This window comes from Mustela nigripes, chromosome 13 (genome assembly GCF_022355385.1).
Source record: "Mustela nigripes isolate SB6536 chromosome 13, MUSNIG.SB6536, whole genome shotgun sequence".
Classification (NCBI taxonomy): domain Eukaryota; kingdom Metazoa; phylum Chordata; class Mammalia; order Carnivora; family Mustelidae; genus Mustela; species Mustela nigripes.
In genome coordinates, this window is record NC_081569.1 from 51,032,761 (window position 1) to 51,040,336 (window position 7,576).

The 7,576-nt window shown below is 34.8% G+C and overlaps 1 pseudogene; it reads left to right on the forward strand.

The window, feature by feature from the left end:
* Positions 1 to 2,426: 2,426 nt before the first annotated feature.
* Positions 2,427 to 3,364, forward strand: LOC131998638 (olfactory receptor 4L1-like; annotated as a pseudogene).
* The last annotated feature ends 4,212 nt before the right edge of the window (positions 3,365 to 7,576 follow it).

The following is a 7,576-nucleotide window of genomic DNA, read 5'->3' on the forward strand; positions in this document are numbered from 1 at the left end:
AAAATAATTACAATAAAATATGCAATTGATTATTCGAGTGAAGAAAATTTTCTTCACTAACAGAATTTTTGTCTAAACTATATGCATTCTTTCCTTTCATTTATATTGCCTTTATTCACTCATCATACAAGAACAGGTATATTAAGTGTAGAATTAAAGAAATAGTTTTAGAGATTTGCTTGGGAAAGGAAAAAGAGAAATAAGAGAAACAAATGTTGGCAAGCTATCAACATAAATGAATGCCAGTTTTCCCTCTAAAACAAAATTAAAAGGCAAATAAAACTATAAAATAGGCTTTACTTGTATTAACTGCATTATACTTCACTGTATTCATTCCATATGCAAGTTTCTCTGTTGTATCATGGGGCATGAAATTCCATGTAGCAAAGTTATTCCCAAATTGTAGTTGGCATATTCATTTCATATTCATTCTCATTTCTCCAAAGAGCATCTAATTATTAAAATTACTTTTGGGGCACCTGGCTGATCAGTCAGTGAGCATCCTTGATTTCAGCTTAGGTCATGATCTCAGGATGGTGAGATGGAGTCCTGCATCAGGCTCCACACTCAGCATGCAGTCTGCTTGAAATTCTCTCTCTTCCTCTCCTTTGGCCCCTCCCCCTACTGGCTCCCTCTAAACAAACAACCGAAAAAATAAAATCTTTTTTTTTTTTTTTTAATTACTTTCACAAAGGTCTCCAAAGGACAATTCTTGCTCACTCACCAGATAATCATGAAACACAGCCCGTTGAAGACCATGCACTGGGTGGCTGTCCTCTTCCAGACCCACTGTTATCATTCAAAATCCACTCTGTCTAGTCCTGGAGGTTGACTGACAAGAACATCACTTTCATCTTTATTTGCCCTAATTTATATGCATTATCCAATTCTTAATAATGTCTCAAATAGGAAAATAGTCGAGGGAATTAATGTTGGAGAATGGTGGTAGGATATTTTGACTAGGACCCGAGTAGAAATAAAAAGGAGAAAGTTACAGGTCATTGGAGAAAAGAGAACAGATACTCTCTATGTACCTTCCTATTTGCATTCAGTCCCTTTTCTAAAGGTACTATTCATCTTACTCGCTGCTCTGAATTCTCTTCTTCCCATGTACTAACTTAATGTTTTTATTTGGTTTAACATGTACATTGGAATGGGCCTAGATTCAGGATCAGATTGACTGGGCTTGAATACCAGCTTTGACCTTTGTTAGCTGTGTAACTGTAAGTCATTAAATACTTCTATGCCTTAGTTTCCTTATATGCAAAATAATAATAATAATAATACTGCCTTCATGGGATTGCTATGAACATTAATAAATGCATCAATAAATATGAAATACTTAGAACACAGTATAGCACATACTGATCACTTAATTGTTACTGATCATTTTATATCATTCTAGATCCTGTGAACAATAAAAACACCAAGTAAAGACAATTTAGTATGACATGTTACAACTGAAGCAAAATCTGTATGTTAGGGTTGAATCATTTCACTATTTACTTCTTAACTATCACATACATACATTTACACAAAACACACCCACTTCTCACTGTGAACAATAGCAATATAAGAAATTGAGAAAACATGTTCATAAAGAACTAAGGATGAGTCCATGCTTCCAGAAATTCTCAGTGTACTACCCAACAGAAAGAAAAAGAAAAATTATTTTTAAAAGATTTTATTTATTTATTTATTTATTTAGAATGTATGAGCTGGGGGACAGGCAGAGAGAGAATCTCAAGCAGATAAGTGTGGAGCTCTGTGCAGGGCTCGATCTCACAATCCTGAGATCATGACTTGAGCTGAAACCAAGAATTGGATCCTTAACCATCTGAGCCACCCAGCCATCCAAAAAGCAAAACAATCTTTAATGAACTAAAGGACTTTCTTTCACATACAAGTTAGCCCTATGTTGTGTGTGTGTGTGTGTGTGTTTATATTTCTTTCTTCATTTTAGAAACATGGAATGAGCTTAATGAGCTTACCTCACTGATACACAACAATACAATTTCCTTATCTTTCAAATTGCATCTTTCTTAGATATTGTTGTATGATAATCTCAAGAGGCAAAATAAATACTAATATAACTACTTATCTAATTTTTCCATGTGAGCAAATTAGTAACAATCAAGATCAATTGATAAAAGAGGGTCATTTACCAGAATAAAAAAATAGAAAATAAAATGTATACTCCTTCAAATGCTTTTCAATTGCTGTATAGCTATATTGTTTCAAAGTGATGTGACAAATAAATTTCAAATTATAGACAGTGATGCTGATATGTTTAATATTATATATTTTCATAAGTTCAACTATTATTCATCAAATAGAAATAGGAAATCATCAGTGCTAATTGTGACTTTATTTTTATTTATTCTCTTTGTATAAAAGAACTTCTGCAGCCTTTCTGAATCAAAGAAATGGATCCTAAAAGTGGATCTGTAGTGACTGAGTTTATTTTACTAGGATTTTCCGGAGGATGGGAACTTCAGATTCTCTAATTTGTAACATTCTCCTTAATCTACAGTGCCACTGTGTTGGGAAATATTCTCATTATGGTCACAGTGACATTTAGTTCCACTCTTCATTCTCCCATGTACTTCCTCCTTGGAAACCTCTCTTTTCTGGATATGTGTCTCTCCACTGTCACCACACCCAACATGATCACAGACTTACTCAATGAACACAAGACCATCTCCATATGGGGCTGCATGACCCAGATGTTCTTTATGCACTTCTTTGGGGGTGCCTAGATGACTCTTTTGATAGCCATGGCCTTTGACAGATATGTAGCCATATGCAAACCTCTGCACTGCAGGACAATCATGAGCCAGAGGCTGCTGAGTGGATTTGTGATACTTTCATGGATAATTGGGTTTGTACACACCATGAGCCAGATGGTACTAACAGTAAACTTGCCTTTCTGTGGCCCCAATGTCATAGACAATATATTTTGTGACCTTCCCCTTGTGATTAAGCTTGCTTGTATGGACACATACACCCTGGAATTCTTTGTCATTGCTGACAGTGGGCTGCTCTCATTCATCTGTTTCATCCTCCTCCTTGTCTCCTACACTGTCATCCTGATCACTGTACAACAAAGATCATCCGGAGGGCTCTCCAAGGCTCTGTCCACACTGTCTGCACACATCATTGTGGTCACTCTGTTCTTTGGACCTTGTATCTTTATCTATGCCTGGCCATTCAACAGTTTTGCTGGCAATAAAGTCCTTGCTGTATTTTAACTGTTATCACACCCTTACTGAATCCTACTATTTACACTCTGAGAAATCAGAAAATGCAAGGGGCCATGAGAAAATTACAGTTCCAACATGTTATCTCTATACAGAACTTCTAGATTTGAGCACCATATAATTAACACAACTTTCAAATACTGTGCTAACAGAAGATGAATAGATTGTATATAATACATGGTTTCACTTTTCTTATGTTAGAGTGACTAGTCCAGAACCACACCTGTGCAGAATATCATAAAATATTTTAATTCACATTTACTACTGCTAAAGCTCATAATGATAATGAGTGACCTACAGCAAAATATACATTTGAAATCATTGAGCACTTTTCTATGGATATTCAATATATATTTATTAGTGAAGAAATAAATATTAAAAATATGGTGAATAGCAATAGAAATTATTTTAATAGATGTGGATTGTTAACATTCATAAAATTATACTATCTATACATGAGGTAGCAATACAAATCATGAGTTAAATAATGTCATCAGTGGGAAAGATATCATTCTAATCTCTTATTCCAATGAGACAAAAAATAATAATAAAGTTTCACAGTAGAGTGAATATAAAATAAAGATAATAATATACAGGACAGTTTCAGCCAAACTACAAAAAGCAGCCTTGAAACCAAGTGCTCCAAGAAATATCGTAAGGATGCACAGTTGCCTTTCAAACCTCAATAACTAAAAGCAGAAGCATATTTCTTGGTTTTAGGTACTATATCATGTAATTTTTTTCTTTCCAAGAGATTTACATAAAACCACACTTAAATTTGCCTCTGATAATCTTGTAATCCTTATTTTAATTATCAGTTAAATCTGATTTGATTGTGAGTGTTGAAGAGGGGGCAGTGCATGGTAAATTGGGAATCCCATACTCATTGATGGTAATCTTAAGTACTATCTCCCAATTCAAGACACCAACATTTCCTCCTGTCTTCTCTAGGCAACAGTTTTCTAATTGATTTTAAACCATGTTATATGTTCTTTCCTCCATTGAATGATTCTCCACATGCATCCAGAGTGATGAAATTAAAATGCAATTCTCAATGTTTCTTCCATGACTAAAACTATTTTCTCGCATTGAGAAGAAGGTTCATATCCTTAATGGGCTTTCAAAAGCCAACCTGCTTCTGGAACTCATCTCTAATTTACTTTTTCAAAATGTCAGATTTATACTGACTCTCTTTTCCTTTTTTAAATAGACTGTAGAGTTCATTATTTTTTTTACCGTATACTTGCCTTCTATGTACCTTTTTATTATGTTCAGTTAGCAAACATATAGTACATCATTAGGTTTTGATGTAGAGTTCAATGACTTATCAGTTGTGTGTAACACCCAGTGCTCATCACAACATATGCTCTCCTTAATACCCATCACCTAGCTACCCCATCCCTCTACCCTCTCCCTTCTGAAACCCTCAGTTTTCTTCCCAGAGTCAAGAGCCTCTCATGGTTTGTCTCCTTCTCTGATTTCTTCCCCTTAAGTTTATATTTCACCTAGAATAATCTTCCATTGCTTCTTCACCCAGCAAACTTCCTCTTATAGTACAGAATCCACATCCAATATTATATTTTAGAACACCTTTCCTATATGTTCTTGGCCATTTAGATTTCTTATTTTACTTGTTTATAGATTCTGCAATTTCCATCGTTTGCATAAAAAATGACAATAATTATTTGCATATTTATAGGTTAATGTCAGCTTTGTCTTTTGCAATAAATTTTATGTATCTCCAATATCTAGCATACATATTGGCACCCAGAAGTTCATACATATTTACTGAATGAAGGAAGAAAAGATGAAATAACTATATTCTAGCAGAATATTATTTAATTTGACCTAAAACTAAGAAATACATGCAATTCTACTGTGAGATATCTGTTAAAAAATTAGAGTACATAAAAGTAGATATTACTCACATATTTAGTAATTGAATTATATGGATTAGAGCCTTGTTATTACAGAAAAGGAACATGGAAGAAATTAAAAATTTTAGGCAAATGGAAGAAAATACAGAAGGCAAGTTGAGAATATTTGCTATGAAGATTATATTCAACTCTATCTCTACACAGTAGATATAAAATGTTAGTCTTACATAATAACACACCCTATGTTAAATAAATGATAACCATTTATAAGGTAAAATGTGCATCCAGTGGTGGATGGGATTACACTCCAACTGATAAAATATTACATAAGATTTTTATGTCTGTCAGTATAGGACACTCAAAATCCTAAACCATTCTGCTAATCAAGCACCTAAAACTGCTAGAATCATCTAAAATAACCTTTAAAATCAATTACATATTTTAAAAGAATGTAAACAAATCACATCTGCAGTGCTGTATGAAGCTTCAGCTCCATTCCAGGAGGGTAAGCCAGCATTGAACCATTGCCCACTCTGAGAACACCTACAGAATACTGTTGCCTAGAGATCGTACAAATTTGGGAGAGTACTGGGGATTGGGCTTTGGGTCCTAACAGGGATAGAGAGTGACTGGAGGTCACTCAGTGTGCATGTATTTTCTGGGGGGAAAAAAAAAAAAAGAGAGAGAGAGAGAGAATATTAGAAGACTGTCTGGCTAGCAGAAACAGACAGACAGGAAAAAAATGTTAGCCAAACTTGGTTCTGGATGTAGATGAAAATAAATGGGTCTTTCATGAAGGCTAGGCTTATAATCATATTCTTTGTATATTCCCAAACATCAGTGTGAGAATTTTCTTTTAACTTGCTACTTAAGGGTGTAGGCTCAGGCCTTCGGCAAAATTAAACAAATACAGACTGGAAAAAAAAAAGTTTCTTTGAAAATAGACTACACTGAACTTTCACAAATAGGTTTTACAAAAAACTCACAATCAAAAATTATAAGACAAACAAATACATCCCAGCAAATATGACAGTTTGGAGAAAGTGAAAAGACAATGCTTGAATGGGGAAAAAATACTTGTAAGTCATGAACCTGATTAAGAGACATGGGTCTCTTAATACATAAAGAACACATTTCTAAAATTGAAAGACAAATAATATTAAAAATGGGAAAAGGAAATAAGTAAAAAAAAGTCTTCACAGAAGATATACAAACAGACAATAAGCACATGAAAATATGTTCAATATCATTAGTCACTTAGGGGTATACAAATGAAAATCACAGAAGATATCACTTCATATCCACTAGGATGGCTATAATCAAAAACGACAAGTACACAGAGCAGTTGGAACCCTCATACATTGTTGGTAGAATATAAAATGGTGCAACCATTTTGGAGAAAATTCTAGAGGTTCCTCAAAATGTTAAACATAGAGTTACTATGTGACCTAACAATTTCACTCCAATATGTACACAACAGAAATGAAAACACATGCCCATACGGAAGACTGAATGAATATGAATGGTTACAGCAGCTTTATTCCCAAAAGTAAAAAAATTTTAAAAAAGACAACAGGATTCATTAATTGATGAATGGATAAACCAAAGGCGGGGATATCTATACAATGGAATATTATTTGGCAATAAAAAGGAATCAAGTACCAACAGATACTATAACATGCATGACTCTCTTGAAAAAATTAGGTAATGTACAAGAAAGGAGGCACAAAAGATCACAAATTGCCTGAGTCCATTTGTATAAAGTGTCCACAATAAGCAAATCTCTAGAGGTACAAAGTAGATTAATGGTTACCTAGGTGTGGGGGGAGGGGGACAAGGATGCAGTCTTTCATGACTGGCTTCTTTCCTTTAGCCTAATGTTTTCAAGACTCAACCACGTGGCATCATGCATCAATACTTAATGCTAGAGCTACATCAGCAACGTGTAAGAATAGGAAATCCCTCCTTAATCCCATAAGCACATCAATTCATCCACAATCCATGCAAAAATTCCTTTTGAGAACAATCAAAAACTAATTGAAAGTCTCCTGCACCCCACAAGAATGCAAAACCAGGCTCACTGAAGCATTTAAGATTAGGGACACCCTTTCACCAGAGACCCTGCCCCTGTCACAGCATCATATGAATAGGAAGAGATTCCCTAAGTCCCAACTTCACCAAGGGGAAAAAAGGAATTTGTTCACATGTCCAGTATCCCAGCTTTTCAGAAGGGCTTCCTGATGACTAGATTCTATCTTGTCAGTTTTGGAGCTCTGATATGTTTGGCACCTTCTAGCTGTCTGAGGGAGAACAGAGGCAGTAGCTTGGGCTAGTAGATACCACTGAGCTTCCTCACTTCTCAGCACAGAGTGGGTACATTAAAAAATCCCAGCTCTCACCTTCTCCCTGAGGAGTATAAGAGTTAATCCATGCATCTAA